This window comes from Bombina bombina, chromosome 6, assembly GCF_027579735.1.
Source record: "Bombina bombina isolate aBomBom1 chromosome 6, aBomBom1.pri, whole genome shotgun sequence".
Lineage (NCBI taxonomy): Eukaryota > Metazoa > Chordata > Amphibia > Anura > Bombinatoridae > Bombina > Bombina bombina.
The window spans coordinates 902,143,808-902,162,259 of record NC_069504.1 but is presented as its reverse complement, the minus strand read 5'-3'; the positions used below and the strand labels follow the sequence as shown (position 1 = coordinate 902,162,259).

General features: G+C 41.6%; 1 protein-coding gene across 1 annotated transcript in view; it reads left to right on the top strand.

Moving 5' to 3' along the window:
• The window catches only part of ZWILCH (zwilch kinetochore protein), a 208,947-nt gene that overhangs the window by 71,099 nt on the left and 119,396 nt on the right, over positions 1-18,452 (top strand). The gene's annotated exons all lie outside the window — the stretch shown is intronic.

Sequence of the window (18,452 nt, the reverse complement as noted above, 5' to 3'; positions counted from 1 at the left end):
CACCCGTAGTGTCCGTGAACGTATGGTTCAACATAAAAGCAGGATTAGGACAAAAAAACTTGATGCCCCTGTAGCGTGCCATTTTTTGTCTGCTGGACATAACCTTAATCAGTTAAGATTTCAAGTGATAGAGCATGTGCCAGTTCCTAGAAGGGGTGGGGATAGAGCCAAAATCCTTAAGAGTAGAGAAATGTTCTGGATTAATAAGTTGGGGACATTACACCCTAATGGGATGAATAGGGATTTTGACCTATCTGTATGCCTTTAAATATTATTGGATACAATGTTTCTTAATTTCTTTCTTTTCTCTTTTTTTACAGATGATTATGGATTCTGTTCTGCTAATTTACTTGATATATGTATGTATATTTAACTATACTTTAATATATATAAGGTTGGTGTGTTTCACCTGAAAATTACTGAAACGTTTTTTGCTGATAATTACCTGTGTACCTTGAATGGTATGTAAGGGGTTAATTTTGAATGTACAAACTTCACAGGTGTGTGGGTGGGGCTAGGAGGGTATTTAAAGATGATTATGTGTATAGTTTAGCCATACATGACTAAGGACTGTGTCCGAAACGTTGTTGTTTAACTTTATTAGGTCTGGCTACTCCTCAAGCTGAATAAAACACCTTGAAGAAACGCTGTTTGGTGGTGCTGCTTCATTTTTGTTTCTACATTTGTATTTGTGGGTTCTGGCAGGAACCTGGACGCTGGCACACCTTAAAACATTCCCTGTGCTGGATATATATGACTATTTTATAATATAATCCACACAAGTCTCAAATAGGCTTCCCCCTTCTTCTTCCCACTCTCCTTCCTTCCAAGGTTAGTATTAATTTACAGTATATATATTCCCCCCCCCCCCTAATTTAGTATAGGCAGATTATTTATAATTTACCACAAAATATGGAGAAAAACCCCAGAATACAATAATATTAAACATGTCAAGCAATACTTAAAGTAGAAAGAAAAAACACTGTTTCAACACACTGGCTTAACTAATCAATGCCTTTTGTTTAAAGCTAGTGTATGACCAGGGAAAGTACTTGCTTTTACCGGACTCCTGTCCGTCCACAAAGCGCGGATAAGCAGATATCTTCAGGCCGTCTGCCTCTTGACCCTGGAAAAGGAACGAGCTCAGATATACCTCTTGATTGGAAAAAAAAATCCTCAGGACTACTGCATACAGTCACCGGGTACTTCGTTGCCTTCGAGGAGGATAATGAGCCAAAATCTCTGTTAGCCCAGGAATACAGTTCGTGCTGCTCAGCTCGAAGCCAGAGCTGCGTCTTCTCCTGCGTGATACAAGTGAAGGTTAAGTTGGGACACACAAGTTAGCAGGTCATAGCCGGATGAACAGGTAACTTTTCCAACCAACTTCTGTAAAGGGGAAGCTAGCACAGAGAAGGTGTTTGGCTGTTGATTAATGTGCTACTCCGGACTGTTGAATACGATCTTTGTTACTTTGTTGTTTCTTTAGTTAGCGAGATTCCCAGGATCGCTACTTTATATCTTGTATCTTATTTTCCGGTATGCAGCTCGTGCTGTGTAGATCGTAACCGGTACTTCTCCTTCCCTTTTAATGGTTTAAGCTGTATCAATGTTATGATAAACCAGCAGATATGCCACCTCCGTGCGAACAGATGTTTTTTTCTTTTACTTTTCCCTTTTATTTTTTCTTTTCAGCAGGAATTGCTGGAGGGGGGCTCGCAGGGCACAGGTATTAGGCTATTGCGGAAAGGAGCCCTCGGGACTGCTGAGTTTACTCCCGGTTACTTTCTTGTCTTTGTAACGGATAGTAAGCCAGTTTACCAGTACCGCTAATTTAGGTCTTGGCCCCTATATGCAGTTCATGATGCGGGTCACCCAAAGGATATTTCTCTGTCTCCTTTACGATCACCGGGAGAGTCTGGACTGCGGTATATCCTCTAAGCAGTTCTCTGTAGCCAGTCCGTTCTCTTTACCGGTAATGTTTTCTCTCTCTGCGTGCGAGCCTTAAACCAACAATACGTGACCTGTGATTTTAAAAAAGGTCTCCGGCAGAGGTTAAAAATTATGCGATAAACTCGCAAGCTGTAAACAGCTAAGGAAGACTCCAACTCTGGCGGGCCGAAGCCACACAAGCGCCACAAACTTTCTGTTTCCCCTTACAGCCGTGGTAGGGGTAAGTGGCTATGATCGGGGATTTGTTGGTTCGGCGTTCTCTCACCACACCGTCGAGCAGATGAACTGCACTGCTCCTCCCCCAACGGAAGTCGGGAAGCGGATTTTCTAAGTCGTCGGACTTTTCATCCGGGGGAGTGGGAACTCCATCCGAGGTGTTTGCATCATTGACTCAACAATGGGGCTCACCGGAATTGGATCTAATGGCATCTCAACAGAATGCCAAACTTCCACGTTACGGGTCCAGGTCAAGGGATCCCCAGGCTGTACTGATAGATGCTCTAGCAGTACCTTGGTCATTCGACCTGGCCTATGTGTTTCCACCTTTTTCCTCTCCTGCCTCGTGTGATTGCAAGAATCAAACAGGAGAGAGCTTCAGTAATTCTAATAGCGCCTGCGTGGCCACGCAGGACTTGGTTTGCAGATCTAGTGGACATGTCTCTACCTCCGTGGAAACTACCGTTGAGACAGGACCTTCTCATTCAAGGTCTGTTCAAACATCCAAATCTAATTTCTCTGCAGCTGACTGCCTGGAGATTGAACGCTTGATTTTATCAAAGCGGGGATTCTCTGAGTCGGTCATTGATACTCTGATTCAGGCTCGCAAGCCTGTCACTAGAAAGATTTACCATAAGATATTGGTGTGAATCCAAGGGTTACTCATGGAGTAAGATTAGGATTCCTAGGATCTTGTCCTTTCTCCAAGAAGGATTGGAGAAGGGATTATCTGCTAGTTCTTTAAAAGGACAAATTTCTGCTTTCTCAATTTTATTACACAAGCGTCTGGCGGATGTCCCAGACGTTCAGTCTTTTTATCAGGCTTTAATCAGAATCAAGCCTGTGTTTAAACCTGTTGCTCCACCATGGAGTCTGAATTTAGTTCTTAATGTTCTGCAAGGGGTTCCATTTGAACCAATACATTCCATAGATATTAAGCTGTTATCTTGGAAGGTTTTATTTTTAGTTGCTATCTCTTCTGCTCGAAGAGTTTCTGAGCTTTCGGCTTTACAATGTGATTCGCCTTATCTTATATTCCATTCTGATAAGGTGGTTTTGCGTACTAAACCTGGATTCCTTCCTAAGGTTGTTTCAAATAAGAATATTAATCAGGAAATTGTTGTTCCTTCCTTGTGTCCTAATCCTTCTTCTAAGAAGGAACGTCTATTACATAACTTGGATGTGGTCCGTGCTTTGAAATTTTACTTACAAGCGACCAAGGTTTTCAAACAAACATTCTCTCTTTTTGTTGTTTATTCTGGAAAGCGTAGGGGTCAAAAAGCTACGGCTACCTCTCTCTCTTTTTGGCTGAAAAGCATCATCCGCCTGGCAAATGAGACTGCTGGACAGCAGCCGCCTCCTGAAAAAGTTACGGCTCATTCTACTAGAGCTGTGGCTTCCACATGGGCTTACAAAAACAATGCTTATGTTGAACGGATTTGTAAGGCTGCGATTTGGTCCTCCCTTCATACTTTTTTCCAAATTTTCCAAATTTGATACTTTTTGCTTCTTCTGAGGCTATTTTGGGGAGAAAGGTTCTTCAAGCAGTGGTGCCTTCCGTTTAGGTTCCTGTCTTGTCCCTCCCTTTCATCCGTGTCCTAAAGCTTTGGTATTGGTATCCCACAAGTAAGGATGAAACCCGTGGACTCGGCATATCTTGTAAAAGAAAAGGAAATTTATGCTTACCTGATAAATTGATTTCTTTTACGATATGCCGAGTCCACGGCCCACCCTGTCATTTTAAGACAGGATTTATTTTTCAAAACTTCAGTCACCTTTGCACCTTTTTAGCTTTTCCTTTCTCCTCCTATACCTTTGGTCGAATGACTGGAGGTGGAGGGAAGGGAGGAGCTATATATACAGCTCTGCTGTGGTGCTCTTTGCCACTTCCTGTTAGCAGGAGGATAAATCCCACAAGTAATGATGAAACCCGTGGACTCGGCATATCGTAAAAGAAATCAATTTATCAGGTAAGCATAAATTTCCTTTTCTTTCTTCGTGAATGTACTGTACTAATGTTTTCCTGAGAGGCTACCACCTTGCGGGACTAACTTAACATAAGGGTCTCAGTGAGTCTCCTTTTAGTATCTTGGAATCGAGGGTTAATATCTCCTGAGGGGGGTTATTGGAACATAAAGGCCTGTGGAAGTGACGCAACCTTATGGATGGGTGCGCTTTTTTTTTACTATACGGTTTACCTTCTGGCCGGGCGTGATTACGTTCCGTCCACCATTTCCGCATTCCTGACCATGTGGCAACGGAGAAATTCTAGTTTGCAGGGGTCTGGTTCATAGGAGGGGGTGAGTGCCCCAGCCATTGTGGGTGTCAGGTGCCGTTTTGTTTTGTCTTAAAATAGTCCATATTGGCATATTCTCTATCCTGTTATGGAGGATTCTGATACTGAAACTATTCTAATTTCAGATTTAGATTCTTCGTGCAGGGAAGAATCCGGATTGGCCTAGTTGACACATGTCAATCAGTTATGATCAGTGTGCCATATTAGAGCACCTGATTCCTCGGGCTCGGGAATCAAGGGTCCGCTGAGCCATCCGCCTCTGGGGGTCCTGTCCTCCAAGAGGCGAGTTCCCTACCACTCCATACCTCTACACATGCGGGTACCCCAGATTATGATCATTCCTCCATGCAGGGGGGCTTGTTCCCCCTGAAGGTTGCAGCACATTTTCGCTTCCACATATTCTTGGTGATTATTCGTCTGCAGAGTCCAGATGTTTATGTGCGATTGTGCTTGTGCCCTATTGTTCCAGGTTTACCGCCTTGGGGAGGGCCTGTACAGTTCCCTGCGGGTGTAACTGTCCTTGAGTGTTGTACCTTTCGTTACAGAGTTTTGAGCCTTCGCGTCTTACTCAGACATGTTTTTCATTTATTAAATGATCCTATCCTTCTCTGATACGGGAATTTTCAGTCTGCTTCGAATGGTGCACCTCATTAGACATGTGGGGATGATGTAATCTCCTGACTGTTCTTTTTGAGATCCTTCCCAGTTTTTTGGAAGATTAGGGCTCCGTTTGGCTGGTCCTGTGGTAGGCCTGTTTTCTTATTGGGCGTTAACCTAAGGGTTGCCTTATATTTTATTTTTATCTGATTAGGATGTCTTTTAATTTGTTTTTATTTCCTTCGAGAATTTTAAACTGGGATCGATACTCTGTTGCTTCTGCGGAAGTGTTTTTGGGGACATGTTAGTCCTATGTTTGTCTGTTTTCCTTTCTTCCCCTCTGAGGGAGGATTTATGCAGCTTGACGGTTAGGACCCGGGTTGCAGGCTGGTCCTGTTGGGTTCGGTTCTGTAAGAACTCTACATACCACCTTAAACATTTCCTGTAAGAACTCTAAATACCACCTTAAGCATTGCTCCTCCTTTTCCTTGTATAGCCTTTATAAGGTCACTTCCTGCTACCTTTTACTGCTTGAATATTTTGTTGCAATCTCTAAGTTTTAGAGGATCTCTGTCTACAGTTATTTCAAGCTTCCTGCTTTTTCTCTGGAGTTTCTATTTACCAACTGCAGCTCAACCTCCAGCTGACTCGCATCATATCCTGATACCTTTCAGCTATCTTCAACGGACCTGCAAGCTCCTCTCTGCTACTCTGTTACTAACAGCCATTACTGGACCAGCTGTATTCACAGCTTTGCTTCCTTTAAACAACTTAAACACAAGTATATGTGTCCGCTCTGAACTTTAACAACTTATTATTACTGCTGCTTCATAAACTGTCTGCTGCTTCATAAACTGTCTGCTCATAAGAATACTTATTGCTGTTAAGAAACAAACACCTCTAACTGCTTGCTGCATAACCCTCGAAGTGCATATCTGCCTCTCCTGTTACTACCTTGCTAACTAAACGTTTGCTGCAGTAAACCTACTTTCCACAAAGTAAACCTAAGTCTTTGTCTAAATCAAACTGCTGTGCTTAGATTGTTAACCTTGTACAGTATATTATGGGAGATTTATTTTAACCCCATCTGTTTTGCATGTGCTTGCTTTGTACACTGAACTGCAGTCTTCATTTATAACAGCTCGTATATCAGCCTTTACTCCTGAAACAGAGTTCTTATTGCTCTTCATAACCTGTTATTCCATATAAAGGATAAACAAGGTAAATCACGAGCTCAATTGTAATAACTGCTATTTACCTAATTGCAACATTTTATTCACCTATATAATTTGGGTTTAAGGTTTATATCTACAAAAACACTATTTAATCAGGGTTCCATTACAGAACCTTACAGGTTCTGTCTTGTAGCTGTTCAGACACGTGGTGTCGTTCTGATTGGCTGGTCCGGTCGAGTCGCTTAGTGCTCATGTTATCATTTGTTTTACATTTAACTAAGCATTCTAAAGGGCCTGTGGGTCTGTAGGGCAGGAAGTATTGTCTCAGTCCTTATATCCTTCAATTTGGATGACTGGGTCAGTGGAGTTTCCGCTGCATCACTCTCTTGCGTCTGGTATTGTCGGACCCTAGAGTTCCTCCCCCACATGGTGGAGAGTTGGAGGGCTTAGTGCCTTCTTTTTTTTAATTTTTTTTAAATTTTTTTTTATAATTTTTATCGAGGTTGAAAAAAATATAAAGACAGTACAAAATTGCCACATACGTGGCCAGCGTGATACAACTGGTAACAATCATCAAGGTCGGTGTAATACAGAACATTACCAAGAATCTGAAATATAGTACTGCACCTACAGCAAAGTATGACAAAGTCAACCTCGGTTTTCCAAGCTATAGGCAAACAAATAGCAACTTCCTTAAAACAAATAAGGTATTCAGAATATATCAAATGTACATAATACAAGGTAATATATATGACATCAAACTCCTTTAGTGATAAATAGAATCTATAATGAGATGTTGAAACTAGTACCTCAATAGAGGCAACCAAAAGCTGTGTTAGGAATGTATGTATTAGGGGCGGGTAATAGTGATCAGTCCTGCTGACCTAAATGGGCATACAGATTCATTGCTTTGGTGTTATGTAGGAGTGAGAATTTAGGAAGTGATTATAAACAGTATTTAGGGTGCGGTATGGACAAGACAAACTGCCTATTGAGTCCCTCTAAAATAGAGGGTACGTTATTGCGGGAGGGGGGAGCGGAGGTGGTGTTTTAAATATATTAAATAAGGCATATCAAGAATGTTCCATGGATTGGCCTCTATATATACACGGGTTACCATAAAATTACTGAACAAGAGCTAGGGTGATGTACGAGTAGTCAACTGAATTAACTTTTCACATCAAAACATTGTTAACACAGGATAATTGTTATTGCAGCGTAAGACTAGATCTAGAACTCTTCTATAGAGACATACACTAGTATAATACAGGCGTCACGCTGCCCCGGCCGCGGACAGCAGTGCGCCCCTACTAAAAGTTATTTCCAAGCTCTAGGGGTAAGTTTAATACATAAAGGTTAGCAAAGGCCATTAATGGGGAGCTTTGTCATTTGCTGATTAACTTAGAAGCTTACCCTGCTCTTATTCTGGTATCCTCACCAGGGAATATTGTACTAACAGGCAAGACTGCTATTCTAGATACCAAGCTATACCAATAGTTAGAGTTGCGGTATAGTTACAAACCGCACATTTAAATCTCTTTATCAAGGAGGTGTAACAAAAATTACATTTGCTAACAGAACATATGTTCTTGTAGATATATATATTCCTGTAGTAACCATGCAGAGTGATAAGATGGTAGGGAGTTAATGCTACATAATAATCTAGGGTTGAAGGTAAAAGTTATCCATCTTTAGCGTTGACTACCCAGGACGTTGCATAGGCATATAGTTATGGGACTAGGTCATAGTAATGGCTTAGTACCATGCAGGCTAAACATCACGGGGGAAAGAAATAAAAAACAGACTTTAACATGAAAGTGCGAATTATCTTTGCTACATTATGGGCGTTGCAAAAACAAAATATCTATAGAAAACAGTCCTGGTAAGGTTATGTCCTTAATACATATGGAGTTTCCGCTGCGTCACTCTCTTGCGTCTGGTATTGTCGGACCCTAGAGTTCCTCCCCCACATGGTGGAGAGTTGGAGGGCTTAGTGCCTTCTTTTTTTTATTTTTTTTTTATAATTTTTATCGAGGTTGAAAAAATATAAAGACAGTACAAAATTGCCACATACGTGGCCAGCGTGATACAACTGGTAACAATCATCAAGGTCAGTGTAATACAGAACATTACCAAGAATCTGAAATATAGTACTGCACCTACAGCAAAGTATCACAAAGTCAACCTCGGTTTTCCAAGCTATAGGCAAACAAATAGCAACTTCCTTAAAACAAATAAGGTATTTAGAATATATCAAATGTACATAATACAAGGTAATATATATGACATCAAACTCCTTTAGTGATAAATAGAATCTATAATGAGATGTTGAAACTAGTACCTCAATAGAGGCAACCAAAAGCTGTGTTAGGAATGTATGTATTAGGGGCGGGTAATAGTGATCAGTCCTGCTGACCTAAATGGGCATACAGATTCATTGCTTTGGTGTTATGTAGGAGTGAGAATTTAGGAAGTGATTATAAACAGTATTTAGGGTGCGGTATGGACAAGACAAACTGCCTATTGAGTCCCTCTAAAATAGAGGGAGGGGGGGGAGGGGGGGAGCGGAGGTGGTGTTTTAAATATATTAAATAAGGCATATCAAGAATGTTCCATGGATTGGCCTCTATATATATATATATATATATATATATATATATATATATATATATATATATATATATATATATATATATATATATATATATATATATACACTAGTTACCATAAAATTACTGAACAAGAGCTAGGGTGATGTACGAGTAGTCAACTGAATTAACTTTTCACATCAAAACATTGCTAACACAGGATAATTGTTATTGCAGCGTAAGACTAGATCTAGAACTCTTCTATAGAGACATACACTAGTATAAGGCCGCGGACAGCAGTGCGCCTCTACTAAAAGTTATTTCCAAGCTCTAGGGGTAAGTGTAATACATAAAGGTTAGCAAAGGCCATTAATGGGGAGCTTTGTCATTTGCTGATTAACTTAGAAGCTTACCCTGCTCTTATTCTGGTATCCTCACCAGGGAATATTGTACTAACAGGCAAGACTGCTATTCTAGATACCAAGCTATACCAATAGTTAGAGTTGCGGTATAGTTACAAACCGCGCATTTAAATCTCTTTATCAAGGAGGTGTAACAAAAATTACATTTGCTAACAGAACATATGTTCTTGTAGATATATATATTCCTGTAGTAACCATGCAGAGTGATAAGATGGTAGGGAGATAATGCTACATAATAATCTAGGGTTGAAGGTAAAAGTTATCCATCTTTAGCGTTGACTACCCAGGACGTTGCATAGGCATATAGTTATGGGACTAGGTCATAGTAATTGCTTAGTACCATGCAGGCTAAACATCACGGGGGAAAGAAATAAAAAACAGACTTTAACATGAAAGTTCGAATTATCTTTGCTACATTATGGGCGTTGCAAAAACAAAATATCTATAGAAAACCATCCTGGTAAGGTTATGTCCTTAATACATATGAAGGTTTCACAGGGTGTACACCGGGTAACTAGAACTATTTAAAGAACAACAAACATCTGCCCGTCCAAGAGCAGTTAGCCTTTAACTATATACATGTCTTGTTGAGAAACGACTGATTGCTAGATATGTCTTTATAGACACTATAAGATAGCTACCATTATAGTAGCTCAGTTCAAGTAGTTAGAAACACATTGTTATTGTGGGATGCAATCATGTCTGTAAAACACTGTGCTTAATTAACTAACTATGGAAAGGTATAAGACAGTGTATAATATAGATTAATTTAGCCAAATAGCACAAGACTGTAGGTGTCTAAAGTGGCTAATCAGTAGTATGCTAGAGCATCAAGTCCAAGGCTGGCCTCCCCTAAAACCAATAAGTCTATTTTATATAACTATAAGGAATGAATATTTTCTCATTCAATCCCACCAGGAGACTTGATAAACATGTGCTAGGCTCTGCAGACAGGGTATGGGAAAGCAATAAAGGCAACAGCCGCAGTATTTGAACAGCAATTCAGTTCCAGCAGTTATAAGCAGAGCTGTCATCATAGAATACAGCTATGTCCACTGACCTACACCATCTCAAAGCATAGGCAAACATGGAATATAAATTAGCAGTGTCTCTCAATTTGTAGGCTGTATCCAATGTCAGACTGAACAGATGATAATAAAAAATAAAGTTTGGGATTAATTCTGTGGAGAAAGGTAGAAACAAAAAAAGTCAACCTACACCAACTCACACATGCAATGGAGAGTATTGCTGTGTAGCTAAGAAAGCCACTGTGGAAACATTAGTAGCTTAGCAGTACGGATAGCTTTCCTAGCCAACTCCTACTTTTAGTACTTGTACTGGAAGCTGCAGAAGCCATGGGTTGATGATACGACCTGTTTCCTGCACCCCAGACAGGAGTCGGCAGGTTAGTTGACAAACTATAGTCGCGCTCGAGCCTTGCGCCCAGATCAGCCCCTTAACATATTGGAAAATGTGTGTCAGAAGTGGTTCTCTTAAACCGCTATAAAGCACATCTGATTGAGAGTCCTGCAGTTTAGTAGCGGAGCCCAACTCCTCACTAGCTTCTCGCCTCACAAAGTCCTTTTCATTATAACGCAATAAGGAATGTCCTGGTGGTAGGATTAAAGATGGCGACTGTCGCGGGCCCGTTGTATCCTCTCCTTGTTTATCTTCGTCCGCAGTTAGAGCAGTCGGAGCAGAAGTGTGAACCATAAGAGGCTTAAAAGCCTCAGTCACTGCATCCAAAAGAGCGTTGTTGTGGCGGTCTAGTAATTCTTTTAGCTGAGACAGAAAAAGCGCGGCCATGAATGCCTGCACTCGTTAACACAATAAAAGGCAGAAAGCAGGGATTGCAAAAATCAAGGTGTTTAGCACTGCAAAGGTCCCTCAGCAGCATTCAAGAGATAACTTTTAATAGGAATCTCCAAGGAAAAGCCAAAAGTAGATAAAATATGCGGGATAGCCTTGCAAAATTATTATATATAGTATGAGCTCTTGATATGTGCGTCTTGCTTCGATGGCAGCTGGCTCCGTCCGGCTTAGCGCCTTCTTACTGCCAAGTGAGCGGTTTGGCCTTTTTCTTTGAGGCTCTGGGATTGTCCTTTTGGACTCGGTCCTCAGCAGCTAGTAGTTGAAGGGTAGTTCAGCTGCCTTGCAGCGGATGATTTGCAGAATGTAACCAGCTGCAGCTCTTGCATGGGTACTGTCTAGCTGTTTTTCTGAGACTTTTTGGTCTTCCTCTGTGGTCTCCATATTAGGTCTCCTTTAAGGAGCCTGGGAGAAGTTTGTTCCCTGTTAGGGACACTGGGCGTGGTCTCCTTGGGCTTGCTTGGGGTTCCTCCCAGGCCTGGGGATGGTTTGCACCCCTTTCTCTCTGTGATCATCCGCTTGAACGGAGGTGATGTGGAGACCAGTCTTTGCTCGTGTGGTTTTGATCTTGAGATATCCCCTTGCCTTTTTGCCCTGAAGCTGTTGGTAAGTCTAGAAGCTCTAGCGTCGCTGTACGACTTTTACCGCCTTAGCTCCTTTGGAGAGTGGTACTTCGGCAAGGGGTGGTCTCTTCCTTTGGTCGGGATTTGCGAGTTTATCTCAATATCTGGTTTGATCTGGATATTGCATTAGTATCCCCTGTGGTCTGGGTTGTTGTTAAAATGGGTTGTTAAGTTTGCGGGTATTGTTTGTTTAAAGGGACAGTAAAGTAAAAAAAAAAATTTCATGATTTAAATAGGGAATGTAATTTTAAACAACTTTCCAATTTGCTTTTATTACCAATTTTGCTTTGTTCTTTTGGTATTCTTAGTTGAAAGCTAAATCTAGGAGGTTCATTTGCTAATTTCTTAGACCTTGAAGACTGCCTCTAGTCGGAAAGCATTTTTACAGTTTTTCACCACTAGAGGGTGTTAGTTCATGTGTTTCATATAGATAACATTGAGCTCCGGCACGTGAAGCTCCTAAGAGCATGCACTGATTGGCTAAAAATGCATGTCTGTCAAAAGAACTGAAATAAGGGGGCAGTTTGCAGAGGCATAGATACAAGGTAATCACAGAGGTAAAAAGTATATTATTATAACTGTGTTGGTTATGCAAAATTGGGGAATGGGTAATAAAGGGATTATCTACCTTTTTAAACAACAAAAATTCTGGTGTTTACTGTCCCTTTAAACAATTGGGGGTTCGGACCTGTTCACCCTGGGGCTTCCGGTTGCTAAGTTTCACTCAGCATTTTCCGTTGTGGATCCCATTGTGGGGTGTTACTGGACCTTTAGGCTCCAGGGTTGGTTCGGGGTTGCCCAGTTCCTGGAAACTTGGGCTATGTCCTTTTGCTCGGATTAAATTACCTGGTCTTGGTTGGCCAGGTTTTCTGAGTGCCATTGCTCATTGGGCTTGTTTTGCACCTTAGGCGGTTTCCCTTGGTTAGCTTGCTGTAGTTTCCATTGAATTCTCTGCTCTGCAGGTGAATGGACTTGCAGTGTCACTGCTGCTGCTATTGCACATTGGTTGCGTGTTAGCAGGCTAGTTTTAGGGGAATCACTTTCCTGAGTTGGGGATTGATCTCTCCGTTAGCCTGTGGCTTTTTGGCTAGTGGAAGGTGCTGCCTTTTTGCCCTTTCCCCTTCTTGGGTGAGAGCTTATCTTCTTTTTATGGAGATGTGGTCCTTTTTTCTTAGGGCTTCTCCTGGATAAGGAGATGGGACCTGTGAGTTTCCCTAGCTGAGAGGGATATTCTCTCTGGGTTGTTACGTTCCATTTGGATTCTTGCTGTCTCTGTGTCAAGACTAAGTTGGACCTTTTTGCTAGATCCTTTGGGTCTATGGGCCTGTTGTCTGTTTTAAGGAGTCGGGTTGCACCCGTGCTCTGTTGAATTGGCTGTGACCATTCTTCCACTCGTTTTTGAGCTGGTTTTGGGGTTCTTCTGTTCCCCTGTTTCAGACCTGCGATTGCTGGGGCTGGCCCGGCTGGGAGTGGGTTCTGAGAGACGTCATCTACAGGATCTAGGTGGGCATAGTAGCTATAGCTAGCTCCCTAAACTTAAAAGTAGAGGGTCTAGGATTGCTCCACCTCGGGTTCTGGTTGTCACTTCTCTTTCTTGGGGGACCTCGTGGAGGTTATGATCCCCCCCCCTTTTTTGGAAGACCTGTGGTAAGGTCTGGCGGCTTGGATTGCCTAGAGTGTGCCCTCTGGGATTGTGTCTGGGAGTTGTCTTTTGCAATCTGTTCTTTTGCTGGCCGCTTTTGCTTTCAGCAAGTTTTCTCTGTGTCATCCTGAGAATGGCGGCGTGTTCTTGACTGGGTCTGTTAAGTTTTTTTTTTTGTGGTGGAATACTTTAGTGTTCCAAGTTCGGACGATGTGAGGACTCCGTCTTCTGTTGTCTTTTTTGGTGCTTTTGCACGATGTTTGAGAGTTTCTCTGTTCCTATGCCTGGCCCTATACCTTTTTTTTTTCTTGCCTAGGCTTAGTCTCCCCTGTCTGTCTGGACCCATTTGGTCCTTTGTGAGCTGGGCTAGCTCGCGGGGGTTTCCTTTATGGATTTGTGACCTTTCGTTTTTTTCCTTCGGTTCTTCTGGCCCTATACCTTTGGGAGTTTTGGCTTGTGTTCCCTTCTTTAGTGAGGGGTGAGTAGTGAGGGACCGCGACGGTGTCTCCTGCAGGCCTGTTGGTTTCGGACGAAGCTGGGTTCTTTGGGGGCAGTGGCTTCAGGCTTGGTGCCCTCAGAATGGGCCGCCTGGCATTCAGTGTCCTCTATAGCTTGGGTATTGTTTTCCCAAAAGTAATGAATGCAGCTGTGGACCCTTTCCATTTAAGAAGCAAAACATAAATTATGCTTAACTGATAATTTTTTGTGGGGCGTCCTTATTTTTGTTTTCTGGCACCTTTCACCCTGATATTTCTTCTACTGTTCCTTGTTCCTCGGCAGAATGACTGGGGTATGAGGGGAGTGGGAGGAGTATTTAAGCCTTTGGCTGGGGTGTCTTTGCCTCCTGGTGGCCAGGTTCTTATTTCCCAAAAGTAATGAATGCAGTTGTGGACTCTTTCCATCTGAAGAAAAGAAAATTATCCGTAAGCATAATTTATGTTTTTCATAAAACTGCATGTAAAAGACACTACCATAAAGAAGAATAGTCACAGATACTGATATGAATATTCAGTATAAGACTTACTTAGAAGCTCCCAGTTTAAGCACTGTTGATGAAGTTAGGCTGTGACACCCACTGAAATGGGCTGGGAAAACAGGAAGGGCAGACATCCCACATCCCCCTTCCCTGAATATGAAATTACAGATAAAAACAGGAGTCTGTAAACGCATGTATGTGTCTGACATGTTTGGCTTGGTTAGGAGTCTGAAAATCAGCACAATGTTATTAGACTTAAGTAAAACTATACATTGTTACAAAAACACTCTTGGGCTTTATAAATGGATCATCTACAAAACATTTATGGAAAGAAAAATCTATTGTACAATGTCCCTTTTAATGTCTCATTTTGGTCACCACTCTAACTTTCTTTCTATTCTGTTCTCCTGTCAATTTGAAAATAAATGTGTTTTAATGGAACAACCACATGTTTTTTTTTAAACCCAAAGGAAATTTTACTTTTATGCTCTACTCTTAAGAGGGGGATGGTAACAGGAATTTTTATTATTTTTTACTTTTGGACCTTTTTAATTATTTATGCTTTAATTATTTTTTTTTTTGTGAGTTACCCATACAAATCGTGCCTCATTTCTTTCAGCACTTTTAGGCTTAGTTTAATATTATAGTGAAATGCCACCATATAAAATGCAAAAAAAACACAAAACAGCAGCACACATTTAGTATCAGTTCATCTTCCCAAGACACAAACATTCACGATTTTATAACTAATATTGTTTAATACAAATTAATAATTGAAAATCAAAAGATAAAATGTATTTTTTGTCACTTAGCACCATCTTGCAATTTTGTTATACAATTAGCAGGTCTCAAACATCTAACAATACAATTAGATGCATTTTAAAATTGCACAAAATTCCTTATTTCCAAGATGGGTGACATTTTTATTAGAATCAATGTTGTGAGTTGTCATTGTTGTGACAATCATGTGGCAGCTAGGAAAACAATGACCATTAATTTCAAAGATAATGATTACTGCTTTAAAATAAGGGATCTGAGGTTTGTTGGTGCATTTTGAGGAGCACCCATCCCCCTGATATTGGTTTATATACCTAGTGTTCTGTCAGGTGATCACGGTTGGCATAGTTATCAGCTGATATCCATCTGGGCATGTGACCCCTCATTTGAAAAAGGGGCTTTCCTTTTTCAAAGGAGGGTGTCACTTGCCCCACTGTACCGCTTATTTTCAGGTGCAAGGGTCCCCTTTAGCCCAGAACACCATAAAAGTCACCAAGTGGACAGGTAATTGCCATTTCTATGGCAATCAACTGCTACCTAAAAGGACCCAAAACTCCTCATTCAAAGTAGGGTTATCAAGTTTGTGATCTAATGCATTGCAGTTTAATATTTATCAGGCATAGTTATAGACTTATGTGAACAAGTACTACCTACTCTGTTATCTAAACTTTAGAACGTGCATAAAGTAAACATTGTTTACTATAACATGTTTTCTTTCCTAAGATATGGTGAGTCCACGACGTCCTCAATTACTGTTGGTAATATCACTCCTGGCCAGCAGGAGGAGGCAAAGAGCACCACAGCCAAGCTGTTAAGTATCACTCCCCTTCCCACAAATCCCAGTCATTCTCTTTGCCTTCGGTGCAAGAAGGAGGGGAATTTTTGGTGTCTGAAGAAGATTTTTCTTCAATCAAGATTTTATTAATTTGAAAGCCAGTGTAGGTTTGCTCTGATCTTTCCTCTCAAGATTGGGTCTAGCTGTACTCCACGTTAGTCTCTTCAGTAGGGCAGTGGTAGCTTTCAAGCAGTTAGGAACTTGTGGTGTGGGCCTCACTGCGATTTCCTAACAGGTTGCTGCCCTTGTATAGAAAGCTAGAGTAGGTTTACTCGGTCCATTCTTGTTTTCACAGGTCTCTGTGAGGTGTGGCTTCCTTTCATGCCGGGTGAGCTGTCCTCGAGGTGCAGGTAAGTGCCATTTTTGTTTTTTGGGAATGGCTCGGATCATTCAATGGGCGGAAGCTCACAATTGCTGTCTATCTGCCATCCACATTCCAGGAGTGGACAACTGGGAAGCGGATTTCCTGAGAAGACAGACTTTTCATCCCGAAGAGTGGGAACTCCATCCAGAGGTGTTCTCCAGGTTAACCATCAAATGGGGGGTACCCGAGTTGGATCTGGTGGCCTCTCGACAGAACGCCAAGCTTCCAAAGTACGGTTCAAAGTCAAAGGATCCTCAGGCCTTCCTGATAGATGCTCTGGCAGTTCCTTGGAACTTCAGGTTGGCATACCTGTTTCCTCCGTTTGCTCTCCTTCCACGAGTCATTGCTCGTATCAAGCAGGAGAGAGCATCTGTGACTCTAATAGCTCCTGCGTGGTCTCGCAGGATCTGGTATGCAGATTTAGTGGAGATGTTGTCTCTCCCTCCTTAGAGACTTCCTCTAAGGAAGGACCTACTACTTCAGGGTCCCTTCCTTCACCCAAATCTCGTTTCTCTGAAGCTAACTGCTTGGAGATTGAACACTTAGTTCTGTTAGTTCTGAGACCATGATTCAGGCTCGTATACTAGAAAGATTAACCATAAGATATGGCGTACATATCTTTTATTGGTGTGAATCCAAGGGCTACTCTTGGAGTAGGGTCAGGATTCCAAGCTTTTTTCCTTTCTCCAGGAAGGTCTGGAGAATGGTTTGTCAGTACTTTGAAGGGCCAGATTTCTGCTCTATCTATTTTATTGCACAAGCGTCTGGCGGACGTACCTGACGTACAATCCTTTTGTCAGGCCTTGGTCAGAATCAGGCCTGTGTTTATGTCTGTTGCTCCGCCTTGGAGCCTTAACCTTGTTCTTAAAATTTTGCAGCTGGCTCCGTTTGGGCCACTGCATTTCATAGATATTAAGTTATCGTGGAAGGTTTTGTTTCTAACTGCTATCTCTTCTGCTTGGAGAGTCTCGGAAATCTCAGCTTTGCAGTGCAATTCGCCTTATCTCATTTTTCATGCAAGGCTGTTTCGGATAGAAATATTAATCAGGAAATTATTCCTTCTCTCTGTCCTAATCCTTCTTCTCATAAGGAACGTTCGTTGCACAACCTGGATTTTGTGCGTGCTCTTAAATTCTATTTGCAAGGGTTTTTGCCAGTCTTCTTCATTGTTTGTTTTTCTGGGAAACGTAAAAGTCAGAAATCTACTGCTACTTCTCTTTCTCTTTGGTTGAGAGGTATAATTTGTTTGGTGTATGAGACTGCTGGACAGCAGCCTCCTGAGAGAATCACAGCTCATTCCACTAGGGCTGTCTCTTCTTCTTGGGCTTTCAAAAATGAAGCTTCTGTGGAACAGATTTGCAAGGCTGCAACTTGGTCCTCTCGGCATACTTTTTCCAAATTTTATAAATTTGATACTTTTGCCTCGGCTAAGGGCTTTTTTTGGGGAAAAAGGTTCTTCAAGCAGTGGTGCCTTCTGTTTAGGTCTACCTGTCTTGTCCCTCCCTAGTCCTCCGTGTCCTTTAGCTTGGGTATTGGTTCCCAACAGTAATTGAGGACGCCGTGGACTCACCATATCTTAGGAAATAAAACTAAATGTATGCTTACCTGATAAATTTCTTTCTATCCGGATATAGTGAGTCCACGGCCCCGCCCTTTATTTTAAGACTTTTTTTTTTTTTTTTACTGAACCTCAGGCACCTCTACATTTTGTGTTACTCCTTTTCTCCATTTCCCTTCGGTCAAATGACTGGTGTTTGTGGGAAGGGGAGTGATACTTAACAGCTTGCCTGTGGTGCTCTTTGCCTCCTCCTGCTGGCCAGGAGTAATATTCCCAACAGTAATTGAGGACGCCGGGGACTCACCATATCTGGAAATAAATACATTTATCAGGTAAGTATAAATTTAGTTTTTTCTGTGTGCCATATTATATAATATACATGCAGTAGCTTATTTAATTTACATAAATTGTATCACAATATCTGTTATTTTTTATGCTTCATTACTTTTATACTACCTCAAGAAGTATACCACTCTCAGACATCTGTATGAAAGGGGGATAGAGAGAGAAACAGGGGAGGAGGCAAAGAGAAAGGGGAACAATAAGAGACAGAGGAGATTTATA